Here is a 14157-nt window from a genome sequence, read left to right as displayed (position 1 = left end):
CATGACTGAGAAAATGGCATAGTCACTGTCTATTGTCTGTTGCACACACACACACACACACACACACACACACACACATACACACACACACACACACACACACACACACACACACACACACACACACACACAGCATTTTTTGCATTCTGCTACTGTTCTGTGGAAAGGCAGCATGCCAAGAAACAACTGCTACTGCTATTACAGGTAGATTCAAGTCCTCTCTAAAGAAGTATTAGTATCAGTGTGTATCCCTGAGGTCTTGTTCTGGAAAATGGAGAATATTTTGTGCCACATTGGTACAGCTAGAATGTGCCTTTTGAGCTATGTACTAGTGTTGGTGATGGACTACTTTTTAAAATTCCTATAACTGCACTCTTGGCATTACAAGGTGAAAATTGGCATTGTACTAGACTTTGTGTTGATAAAATGGAATTAATCAGTGTCACTTTATATCTCTCTCTCTCTCTCTCTCTCTCTCTCTCTCTCTCTCTCTCTCTGTCCAATCAAGTACTGTAATTAATAAGTCAATGACTTAAGGAGTGTGTCAGTCAGGACTCAACCCTGTCAGGAAACAGCAGTCACAGCAGATCGGTGCTGATGGTGTCAAACTGTCTCCTTCGACTCATCCATAACGTGTCTGACAGGCAGCAGAGGTAAAGCCTGTCTCTCTCTTTTTCTCTCTCTCTCAAATTCTCCTCTAGTTATTCTCCCCTCAAGGTCATGTCTTCTACCACCACGGTGTGCGCAGGGTGATCAATACACTACACACCAGAGACATTAAAACTCTGATTGGATCTTATTTCACAGCGGTGAGAAGGGAGTTGGGGAGGCTCAAGGCAGCGGGTCCTGACAGCATCAGCCCCAGGGTGCTCAAAGCATGTGCCAGCCAACTAGAAGAGGTTCTCCAGCACCTCTTCAACCACTGTTTGAGTCTGAAGAGGATGCCTGCACTGTGGAAAACCTCCTGCATTGCTCCAACGACTACTTTACAGGCAGGTGGCATTGACCTAATGAGCAAAATGACTTTTGAGAGGCTGCCCCTGCACCTGATTTCAGATTAACCTCTGGGTTATACCACCTCCAGAAGTTCTCAGATGACTCCTCCATTTTGGGATCCATTAGTAAGGGCAAGAAGGAGGAGTGTAGGAGTCTGGTCAGCCGGGTGATGCGAGGACAACCATCTGCAGCTCAACATCAGTCAGATGAAGGACACTTGTCATCATCCGGGGTGAGGAGGTGGAGCTGGTGCAGTCCTACAAGCACCTGGGTCTGCATATCAACAACAAACTGGACAGGTCTGACCACACAGAGGCACTGGACAAAAGCAGAGCTGACTGCTCTTCTTGAGGATTTTCAGGTGTTTCAATAGATGCAACACACTACTTTACATGTTCCACAAATCAGTTGTGGTGGTGTTCTGGGGAAGCAGCATCAAGGCGGGGGGGATGCGGGCAGAATAAACAAACTGATGCAAAGTTTTTACCTTGGAAGCAGCAGCAGAGACTGAACCTCTGATGCAGCTACAGAGCAGCTTTAGGCTCTGCTTTGTGTCAACATTTATAAGACTATATAAACACTTTCTGTTCACATGGCCCTGGTGCCTGCCAAACTGTCCTGGAATGCTTTAGATAAAGCTATAGCTACTCTGTTTACCTCTGCTAAAGATGTTTTCACCCCTGTTAGTTTGTTTGTATGGCTGTCCTTCAGCAGGATATGTCAAGAACGCATGAACGGATTTCTAATAATTTTGGTGGACTGATAGGCCTTGGGCCAAGGAACATTTGATTTGATTTTGGTGGGGATCCAGATCTGGGATTTCTGCCATTTTACGATTATCGTTTATCGAATTATGAAACTATGGATATGTTTGCAGGGTCAGGAAATTAATTTAACTGAGAATTTAAGTGATAGGAATGATGTGTTCAGGTGTAACAGCAGGTTGGAGAATTCAGCATTGGTGGAGGTTTGTGTTCTGTGAGTGCCTTCTAGTTAGTATAGTTTTTACAATGCATGTCTACACACCTAGACACTTCTTGTACACATGAATGGCCCTCTGTATACTCATTAATGGATATACAGATGGCATACATAGTTTTCTTCATATTCTCATATTCCTCTCATTTGTTATATTTTGCATATAATTGATTTTTTGATCATTTTTCAGTTATTTCATAGTGCAGATGGTCACATTCTTATTTTTGTCTCTGTAAGTTCAACCACTGATACTGTTATTTATTAACACCCACATAATGCTGTAATCCATACATTGTCATACTCTCATCCATACACTCCATCACTAACATAAGTATGTTCTAGTGTGAAATTGTCAGTTAAGTATGTACATTTTCTCTATTCTTATTTATATTATATTTTATTTTTATATTGTAAATTAGTTTAATCTTATCTTATTTTATCTTATCTTACATACATAATACATACATACATTTTTTTTTTTCCATCTCGCACACTACAGTGTTATGTGCTGTGTTTTTCAGCTCTGCATCTGGCATTTTTCTTTTGTTCTTTTTTTTTTAAAAGGGAGGTAAATGGATGAAATAAAAGAGAGAGTTTCCTCCCTTTTTCGATCTGACAGAAGCCGGTGGCACAACAGTGAAGGTAAAGATAGAAGAGGCTGATCAGGAAGGGAAGGTAATGTATAAATGAGAGAGAAAATAAAAGAACAGAGGTAAATAGATCTGGAATGTGGGGAGGATTCTTCGGCAGAAATGAGTATGAGAAAAGGCAGAGAGAAGTAAATATGTTACTGAGTCTGTTAACACACACACATGCACACGCGCGCACGCACACACACACACACACACACACACACACACACCAGACCACATACTCCATCACACACTGTTGAGCCTATCAGCAACTAACAACACTGATGCACGAGCCAGCAGTAGTGTTATAAATTTAAGGTACAACAGGCAGAAATTTCTCTCTCTCTCTCTCTCACACACACACACACACACACACACACACACACATACTGTACACAGTGATTACATTTCTGCTCTGAGGAATATGTGAGACTGGTATAACTCACCCTCTGACTGCCTACAGGACTTTGGGACAAGTCGGGGGAGCTGTGGAATGTGGCTGCGAGCGGTCGCCTGTGTTGAGCGCATATTGTGTGTTTTGTGTGTGTATGTGGGCGGGGTGGAGGTGGCGGGTCTTGTGTGTGTGTGTGTGTGTGTGCATGAGAATGACTCTTTCTCTGATCAGAGGCGTTGAGATAATTATCTGGCTCTGTGGTTTATGACCCAGGAGACAATCCCTCTTGACCCGGGGTTTACACATCGATTGTTCTCCTGTCGCAAAAGCAAAACAAGCATCATGGACTCAGAGACGTATTAGCAAATTTCTGTGTGGTGTAATTAGTTGTCTTCTCTTGTGACACATGTGTGCTGTGTGTATGTGTGTGTTGCGGGGAGGGGGGTGAATTAGTGTGTGTGTGTGTGTGTGTGTGTGGGGGGGGGGTTAGTGAATGTGTGAGGGAGTGAGGGAGGATTAGAAGGATTGGAAGGAAGGAAAAATGGGTATTTATCTCTATGTGGGTGTGTGTATATGCATGCGCACACATTTGCCTGTTGTTGTGTGTGAAAGAACATTGAGGCCTGGCCCATAAATACAATCTGACTTCCACCGGGCTTACGTGTAAAGGTGTAATTGAAGTGATTTGTGTTTGTGGAACCTCCATCACTAACCTAATAACCTAGCAGGGACATCGTTACATCTCTCTCTCTCTTTGAATTTGTCTCTGTCTTCCCTTTTTCCCTTTCTCTTCTCTGTGTTTCATTCTCTCACACTGGCTCTGTATCCCTCCATCCCTACACTGATTTTTTGTAATCGGTGCAAGAGCAATGCGAGTGTATGTGCATGTGTGTGTGTGTGTGTGTATGTGTGTGTTTGTGGGGGGACGGGGGGCAGAGACAGACTCAATTACTGTGTCCTGATGCTCACATATGGCTGTATGTATATTGATTGTTTTCATTAAGATATATCAGATCTATACTTACGGATTCATGTTCTGTCTCTGTCCTTTTAGAATGGAAAAGGTCACGGGAGCGAGGCATCATGCGTCTATATATTGATATGGTAAATGAGGGCAAAGGTTGTCTGATGAAGACCATGTTTGGTTGAAACATTATTGTCACCATCTGTTTAATAAATTTTATTTTTTTGGGATCACAAAAATAGAGAATGGAATACAAACATTCCTTTTTTGATTATGTGGATTGCATATGATTCAGTCTCATTCAATTCTGTTTTTGTTCCTGTTTCAATCAGTTTACAATCAAGGCAATTAGAACTGAGTAAAACTTGTGGAACTTGATTAAACACAAAGATGTCATTAGAATCCCTATGGCAACAGCCAAAACCGAATGCTTTAAAAACATATAATTTTCTCAGAGGAGGCCTTGGATGTATTCGACATGATTATTTTTTTTTACCTTTATTTATCCAGGAAATGGTTTTGCAGAACACAACTGCTTTTTTTCCCCATTTTTTCATCCCTGCTCTGCATCACAGTGTGGTGTAATGAAGTAACCTCTTCTCGGACCTTGGACAAGATGGTAGTTTGGATATAGGTCTATAATTAGTGAGATCAAGGAGATTGACATTTGGTTTCAGAGAGACTGGACTGTGACATTTTAAATTTTAAAGAAGGGTGGAACGGAACCATAGGACAGTGAACTATCTGATACGTATGTGTGGGCTGACTGTGCCATCAAGGACATCTTTGAAGAATTTAGTTAGAATAATGTCCAAGAGGCAAGATTAGGATTTCATATGGCATCAGTTAAAGTGGCGAGGGAAATGGGCTGAATGCTGCTGAGGGAGGAAGGGCATGGTGAGACTGACAGATCACTGGCAGGGTGGGAAATTTGGTCTCTGATGTTCTCTATTTTTTTCTGAAATGAGCCAGAAAATCGTCACACTGTTCTGCGGAAGCCTTAATATTGTCGCTTGCAGAGGGGGCAATGACACACCTGATTTGTAGAAGTTTCTAGTGATAATATCAGAGAAGTATGATGTCCTTGCATCCTTCACTGCAAAAATATAATAGAATCCATTTGGAATGTATCATAATTTGTAACTAATCCATTAAGATTTCATTTTAAGATTGAGATAGAAGTTTTGCACAATTCAGCAGGATCCTATAAGACTGCCTCTGGTACAAATGGATTCAAGCAGTATTCTGGAACCAAACCTAATCTATTGGAAGCAACAGTAATTAAAAAGTACTTGTAAATTGTTTAATATTAACTTTTTGTGAGATGCAACAAAAGCTACGAACCCACAACGCCAGTACAATACAATACCATACAATAGAAAATACATCATATGCACCATAGCCTGAGGAGCCTAGGACACCCTCACTAACTGTACAACTAATTAGAATACGAGCTGTCAGATCATTTTGATCAAACAGCTGTTTTGGTTGATGCCATTTTAATCTCACCACTATTGTGTCTTTGGAAATAGGGTGACTGGATGTTTTTTTTTCTTTTTCTCATATTAAAAAAGGTGAGTTTCAGCAAAAGGTTTCCTCCATCTGGTTGCTATGCAATACATTGTACTGGTCCTATGTAATGACTGGTTCCTTCCCGCCAGGTGGCTTTCTGATGGAAATCTGCTGCCGCTCACACCAGCAGTTTTCTACTTTTTATTTAAATGAAAAGTCATTTGATTTCCCAGAAGTATTGTAAAAAATGATAGAGTTCACAATTCCTGTGGAGGAGAGCAAAAGAGAGGGGGAATGAAAACATCAAACTATGCAAGACTCTTTGCACTATCGCCCATACACAAGTATGCATGTGCACACACACACACAAACACACACACGCACACGCACGCACACACACACACACACACACACACGCACACGCACGCACACACACAAACACAGACAAAAAGAGAACGATGAGGGTAAAAGGAGACTTGGTCATTTGGTCACGGACATTAAAAATAAAGGAAGAGCGGCAGATTGGAAGACAGACTAATGTTCTGTTGCAGAGTGAAGCAGACGGTCAGAGAGGAGTGCAGATATAATGAAGATCTGCAGTCTCCATCTGTACCAGATATAGATTCATCTTTATGCTCAGAACACCACTACCTGAAGACTGGTCAGGTTGAATCTATTCACTGCCAGCACTAGGGCTAACTATGAGTTATGTAGTGATGATATAGGCTGCTTTAATGAGAGTAACTAAGTAACAATGTGTTAAATTGAAAAGTTAGATGGAAAAATTACTGTTACTTATTTAAATAATTCAAAGTTACTCTCCAGACTGCTTGTCTACAGGAGTGTTATACCAATATAGCTGTTGAAATGTTAATTGAATATACAGTTAAACTCATTAATTCTTGTTATAAAAGCACATATAAAGTAAAGATGGCAGCTCTGATGTCACTAGGCTTCATTCTTCCCCTGCATGGATGGAAGTAATACATGTAGATATCATGATAGAAAGGTAAGTTACCAAACGCTTAAAATACTCTTTACTTCTTATACCTCTTTATTACTTCTTTACTTTATTGCAGAAGTCTAGAGCATTGTATGCTGTGTGTGTGTGTGTGTGTGTGTGAGAGAGAGAGAGAGAGAGAGAGAGAGAGAGAGAGAGACACACAGAGAAACAGAGAGACAGAGAGGAGAGACAGGGCAAAAATAATTCTTTGTTCAATCAACCAAGTAGTCTCAGCTGACAAATGCTGGGGAAACATTACCAGACATCTTTAATCCAAACAGTCAGTCCAATTGTGCCCTACTGGCTTGGACTCCCATTGAACTTGAAAATGTCTTTGGCCTGCCAACTTGGGACGGAAGTTAAAATCGCAGTGTGTCCCTGGCATGACTCGAACGACCGATTGTAACGACTCTAACAAACGATTACTCAACTAATTGACTAAGAAGGTCAGCCAGACTGTGTGTGTGTGTGTGTGTGTGTGTGTGTGTATGTCTATGAGCGTGTGCAGGTGTGTTTGCAAGTGTTTGTGTGTGCGTTTTTGTTTCCATGCCGTGTGTGTTTGTGAGAAGATCATCCTTCACTGGGGCTCTAGTCTACGTTGTGTAAGCCTTTGGACAGATGAGGCTGCGACAGCTCGGGGTCAGAGGCCACAAGGATATTGAATTGCATTTTTCATAAAGAGCAATATAAGAGAGAGAGAAATGGAGAGAGAGAATGAGAGTGAGGCAGGGCAGAGAGACAATAATGCATTAGAAGCCCCTTCGGTGTCTAACCTACAATCAGACTTCACCTGACAATGTCGGGCCAGTCCTCAGACTAATGGAGGCTCATTTACATCTCTAAGTCCCGGCAAAAATAAGAATTCAGAGGTAGCTCACAAAATCCTGAGGCTTTTTTTGTAATTGTGATTCAAAAACTTTGGCGGTCATGATACTCATGTGAGTGTAAGGTCTGAGCCTGTGCAAAAGGGCCTGTGTGCATCTAAGAATAGGACTTTTACAGGTATTATTGGTGCAGACAGGAGGGCTGAGATCCTTCCCAGTCAAACATCCAGAATGATGCAGTGTGACCAAATGTTAAATTGTTGAATTGTTACATTTATCAGCAATTTGAGTTGTTGAGTTTATCCACCTCCTTCAACTCTGATCAGGGTTAAATGGATCATCAAACCAAAAGTCTTGATATCGGAGTCGACTAACTGTTTACACGAGAAAGAGTTCATGTCTCTTTCCTCCATTACGCTTATTGAGAGCATAGATGTGTCCGCAACAGTGCCACCCATGCTTTGGAAGGCAAAGTTGCGGCCAGTGTGTCGTGCAATTTGCAACAACAGATTTAAATTTGCCATATCACATATTTTATGTGTGTGTATTTGTTCAATGGCTGGTTTAAACCCAGCATCCTTTATCCTTTAATTAAATGATTTGAACAGGTTTGTGTTGTGATTCTGTTTCATTTAACTCAAAAACACTCTACTAATTTCTCACATTGCCATCTAGTGTGTGAATGAAATGTGTGTATCTGTCATGCAGCTCTTAGACTAGATTTCTCCTGTTCTTTTTATGTTAAATACATTTTCAAAAAGCAAACCCTGGTCCTTCAACCGGATTGAAATTTCAACCCTGTTGATCCTAACGCGTTATTGTAGTCTGAAGAAGTGTTTCTCCTGGATGAGGTTGTTTCATTGGGAGTGTGGCTGCTATTAATGAATTACCAGACTTCATGTAAATGTAGTTCATGTTACACTCGCCCCTCTGAACTCACTCTACACACCATAAAGCAGCTCTAACTAGAGAGCTGGACTCAACCATGTGATGACAGTCTTAAGTGCCACTCATGCGGTCAAGCACTATTACTTCTTCCAGCAATAGGCAATAATACATCACAATGTTTCTTGTTAAATATACAACTCCATCAAAATGAAAATATATTACAAAACATATCCCTGTACAGTCATTTATAGCCAAGTCTTTCACTTTAGTTTGTAGTCTTTGGGTGTGTGTGTGTGTGTGTGTGTGTGTGTGTGTGTGTGTGTTAGTGTGATTACCTGTGCTGTACAGTCTTTTGTGTCTTGCTTGTCTTGTGTTGCTCCCTTGTTTTTAATCACTGAACTATTGTGTTTTCAATTCTTCTTTTTTGTGCCAAACTGCATCATTGATTTACTTCCTCTATTACTTTAATTTGCTATCAATCTTTGTGAAGCACATTGTGATACTGTTGGTATGAAGTGTGCTATACAAATATAAATTGACTTGACAAAATTACACAACATGTATACATGCATTTTCAAGATACTGAGAATACATTTAGCCTCACAATAAATGAGATGTAAACATTGATGCCAATTGAAAACAGACAGAAAGTGGACAGGTCTGACATCAGGAAACTAAGTAAACTGTCAGCTGTCTTATTGTTCAGGTAATGGCTGTTCATATGTGATGCACAGTTTGAACCCTGTTCTCCAGATCTTCATTCTTCTGTTGCCTGATCAGATGATACCAGGGCATACAGCCAGTTCACAGAGCTGAAGGGAAAGTCATGGGATTGTAATCAGATAATACATAACTCTTGAACACAGTCTCCTGTATCATCTACCCCATACTGTAGGTCACATTGCTTTTGGGCATTCTGATGTAGCCTCACTTTATTTTCTATCCTAAAGTAGTGTCTTCAGCCTACATGCTAATATTTGACTTGTAGCACTGCATGTTTTGGAAATGTCTTTCAAAACCTAAAACAAAAAATACTATCCTTGGAAATATCTTCTTGAAAATGATCCTTTTTACAAAATGCATATTATCAGACAAAAGTCATGACGTGTGTCTCGTACGTGCGGTGGAAAAGGGGTGTCACTACAGTCTCTAGTCTCATCAAGAATTGAATAGGAATGGGAGTTCTCAGCTGAGTCCCTGTGATGTTTTCAGTTCAGCTGTATTGCAGATACTGCTAACTGGTCCTCTCTCTAGTCTGCTGGCTCACTCCCACCACTCCACTACTCCCCCCTCTCGGGTTTCTCTGCCGACATGTGTGCGCAGCCTGGGCCGGAGGAGATTCAATTGCCAACGCAGGAATACAATCAAATATTTTCTTTTTTTCTCATCCATTTTTTCATTATTTATTATGTACATATGTTCATTTGTGTCCCTACATAAACAACAGATATGTGTATTACAGATGTAAGTTTTCTATCCTATATCAACACACAAGGAAATAAGCAGTGAAGGTCATGCACCCGTCCTTTGTGTTTCATTAGCGGAGGAAAAAAAGGTCTGTGTTTTCTTTTAATCATTCTGAGTGCAGCTGCTTTAGGAGGCAACACACCCCTGAATTTCTGTATGTTTCAGTCTCTCTTTGCTCCACCCCACGCCCCCTTAAAATGCCCAGTATGCCTACTAAATAGACCAAATTGTACTGAAAGTTAATGATCAGGTGGGTGGTAATATGAGAACAAGCGCATATGAGTAAAACAATTGATACGAAGGTACACGCTTTGTAATTAATCTATTAATCTATAAAGAAGTGACATTATTTTTAAAACGAGAAATAAATAACACATTAGTATCACTTCATTATTACTTTTGGGGAGTAACGAGCCCACTTCACTTGATGACGATGCGTCAGAGGGGAAATATTCAGTGAAGTTACGCGCGGGGCCGGGAGCCGAACTGTGTCAAGCGAGCCAGACTTAGGCAGAACTATACCGGAAGTTAGAGAAGTTTGCCTTCAAAATAAAAGCGTGAAATAGCTCACGTTTTGGGGAAAAAAAATTATAAAATAATATATACGATAAAAAAAAAAGTCTTGGGATTTATAACAACAAAACATATCAAAATATTAAGCTGAATCATTATATTAAATATGAGGTGAAACTCTAACTGAAAATGAAATACTAAAAAGATTATATTGTATTAAGGCAAGGTTCTATAATGTTGCCCAACAGTGTGAGGCTAATAAGACACTGGGGAAGTTTTATTGGTCAGCCAGTGGCCTAATTGGGCTAGTACTCAGTGTACCTGCCCCACAGGGCTTATTCCCACCCGGAGACCCTGCATGGGAAGCATAGAATCATGTTCTCCAGGGCTTTCAACACCATCCAGCCTGCCGCTCTGGGAGGTTCTCAGATGGTCAAGGCCATGGTTTTCTTTGACTGACTTCAGATTCAACTCATGACAGAAAAGGATGACTGTCATGACAGAAAAGGATGACGAGTTCAGTGAGCTACACAGCACCCACCCCCTCTATGGTGACTGATGCAGCCTTGGAGCACATTCAGCCTCCGCCTTATCTCTCCAAGATGCAACACAGAGCCGAGGGTGGTGAAGCAGCTTGTATAGGATCCTATACAAATTATCCTGGACTACTTGTCGCATTCCTATGGACGAATCTATACAGCATTTAGTTTGTAGGCTACATATGTCTGTCCATTCAAACATGTCCTTGGACACTTGTTTCTACATATATGCTTCCTCCATTCATATATGTGTTCTGATTATGATAGTGACAATGAGAACAGACATCAATGCGCACGCTGTCACTCATCTGTATGGTGCCTCTATCTGGAGCTTTTGATAAGGTGGACTGCTATAATGCACATATTCAAACCCGTACATATGATCTACAGCTTGCATTCTGTACATTCTGTACACATATAGCCCCCTGTAGATATGTTAATGTGAATATAACCACATTTTTGCACATCTTGTATGTATGCTGTCATTTTACATATATGGTTTGTCTTCATATTCTCATTTTCCTCTCTTTTGATATACAATATACTGCATGTATATTGATATTTTTCTAACTTATTTTATGCTGCACTTCTATATTTTGATATATTCTCTTATCATATATTTTCAATTCATTATTTCTTTGACTCAGTTCTAAGTAATATTATTTTATGGAAGGGTAAATTTATGTCTTTTTTTGACGACACACACACACACACACACCCACACACACCGTGTTTTATTTTGAAAATATTACCGGAAGTGCTACTTTTTACTCTGATTAGCTTGACACTTATCGGGAGCTCTGAGCGCACAGAGTTGATCATTCCGCGCCGTCCAGTCCGACGCACCTCAGTCCATTCTGCAACAGGAACGAGATTTAATGTAGAAAAGAAATATCCAAACATCTGAAGAGAAACAAACTAGCCGAAACTGACCTTGGACACTTGGAGAAAGTCAAATTTTGAGTAGGCATATTTTACCACTGTTTTCTATTTTTCTTCACTGCCCTCGGAGTTTTTTTCTTCTTTTATATTTGGACTAGGCTATGCGTCTGTTGTGATCTCTGGATTGTACCTGCGCCGATGGGCCGGGCCGGGAGATGAGCAGCGGGCGGTGTGGGGGTGTCAGGGGCGCGAGAGGCGCTCTGGACGCATAGGTAAAGAGCCGTTTTGTTCAAGTTATCTATTCATCTCTGTTCTTTTAGTCCAATAGGCTGTCTGTCTTCTTCTTCTCAAGTCTATGCGAGTTGATTGAGCAGGATGCTGGCTGGAGTTGGTCTAACGGAACATACAACTATATACAGTAGCTACATATATAACTGTGTACAACAATACACTACATATATAGGCTACAGCATATAATGTGTCCTCTGACAAATCCGAGGAGTTAACTCTCTTTTCTTCTGTCTGTGGTCTCTCTGGATTCTGGCGACTCTGACATGGAAACGATTTTATTCTGAAGTAGAAGACAGCCTTATAACTTTGCGCAGTGTTAGGGAGCTGTATAGGTTGCCAAAATGATGATGTCCCGATCAGGTGCGTGATATAACGGGAAAAAATGTTATTTTGCTCTTATCCCAAAGCCTGAATGTGTCCTTTGCCCTATAAAACCTATAGATACACTGACAGTCCAACAGAATGCCTCTGAGCCTGTTGCTTTCTTTACGCCCTTGTATTTTCGAGTTTTAATTGTGTGTGTGTGTGTGTGTGTGTGTGTGTGTGTGTGTGTGTGTGTGTGTGTGCGGGTGCGCAGACCTTGCCTCTCTTGCCACCGATCGCAGCTGAGGCAGGACGTTATCAGAGCGCTTTCCCCTATATCACGGTGAAGGAATCAGAGAAGTCAGTTAAAACATTGAATTTTCTTCCTATCTCAACAGTGAGCCGTTCTCCCGTATCTTGATGTGCTTTATTTAGCTCTTCACCCAAACCGAGTGTATTGATAAGTGGTCAGTCAGTGGTAGCCTATCTATTGCCTGGCCAGGCTACAGCCACTGTTGCCATGAAACTTCTGTGGTTACCGGGTGTGGATGTCCAGGGACAAAAAAAAGCAGCTGTATTTGTATATATATATGCAAAGGAAGTGCAGACACTGGAGGAGATAAGAGGGTGAGGGAGACAAGCCACAGCACAGAACTTCCCCTTATTGAACACATGGATCGCTACAATGGACGTTTGCTTGTTTGCTGAAGGTGAATGAGAGAGGCATGTGAGAATTTGAATTTGAATGAAAGGGTTTGAATATGAAAAGTTTCTCTGCTTCTGTTTGTCTCCATATCTCTCTCTCTCTCTCTCTCTCTCTCTCTCTCTCTCTCTCTGTCCCTCTCTCTCTCTCATGTACTTTCTTTCCTTCTTTCTACACGAAGTAATCACCTAAGTCGGCCCCCCGCCTGAGGGTTCAGTCGTATCCCCAGACATCAGACCATTCTTTTGTAATGGTATGATGGCCAGAGATTTGATTTGCCTGGTCAGGATGGGCTGGCGTACATAGAGAACCTTTAGAGAGGACAGAGAGTGATTCAGAGACATTGGTCTTACAATATGGAAGAAGACTGTCTGAACTTTAATGTCTTCTGTTAACTTCCTCCGCACACAATCACCAGTGTCAAAGCCTAAAACTTTACAATCAATAAGCAAACAAATCGCTGTCACACACACATACATGCACACATCTTTCATGAGGTGTCAGTCAGGTTTAGAGAATTATTTTACATGTTGTGAGTAGTGAGAAAGGGAGAAAAGTTTTAATGATGTTATGATAGGTTTGTGTATTTATAATGTTAGAAGCTGGTGCTGGTATGTTCAGAATGAGAAGGAGAAACCTTTTTTTGTAAAAGCCTGTCTTGCATATTTCTTTTTTTTTTCTTTCTTTTGTTTAATAATCTATTTGATCTTGCCTTTATTTATTCATTAGGGTGGGTTGGGGTTAAGTGATTATGCAAGGAGTCTCTCACACTCTCTCCCTCTAACACACACACACTCTCTCTCTCTCTCTCTCTCTTGCAATCTCTCAATCAGAAGCATACACACACACACATGCTTTCATACATTCACTCTATTATTTCAGCTGCAGGGGGCATTTAATGCTAATTGTCTATCATCATGTAACACAATTTGCTGTCCTTATAAATTATTGTATGTGCATACATGTGTGTTTGTAGGTGTGTGTGTGTGTGTGTGTGTGAATGAACTCTTCGGCCTTTCACGTTTGAAGTGAAACAGACTGGATTTACGTGGAAAACTCACACTGAGTCGCGGCTCAATAATTGCTTGATTAACATTTATTCCATCCTATGACGCCACGGGGCTCGGAGCGCTTCAGTGACACACAAACACGTGTCACTGAGTGACATTTTCAAGGGTGTTCAATGCGTGTGTGTGTGGGTGTGTGTGTGTGCGTTTATACATGCACATGTGTGTTGAGAGAAGCAGGTCTGGCCTATAAACACGGTC

The 14157-nt window shown here is 41.0% G+C and overlaps 1 protein-coding gene across 4 annotated transcripts in view; it reads left to right on the top strand.

The window, feature by feature from the left end:
* The first annotated feature begins 11579 nt into the window (after positions 1-11579).
* The window catches only part of gcgrb (glucagon receptor b), a 28652-nt gene continuing 26074 nt past the window's right edge, over positions 11580-14157 (top strand). For all 4 annotated transcript variants that reach the window (XM_071927689.2, XM_078291569.1, XM_078291572.1 and 1 more), the window contains exon 1: positions 11580-11864. The gene's annotated coding sequence lies outside the window, so the exon portion shown is untranslated. The remainder of the gene's footprint in view (positions 11865-14157) is intronic.

Source organism: Centroberyx gerrardi, chromosome 3, assembly GCF_048128805.1.
Source record: "Centroberyx gerrardi isolate f3 chromosome 3, fCenGer3.hap1.cur.20231027, whole genome shotgun sequence".
NCBI classification, from domain to species: domain Eukaryota; kingdom Metazoa; phylum Chordata; class Actinopteri; order Beryciformes; family Berycidae; genus Centroberyx; species Centroberyx gerrardi.
This window is presented reverse-complemented; position numbering and strand designations above follow the sequence as displayed.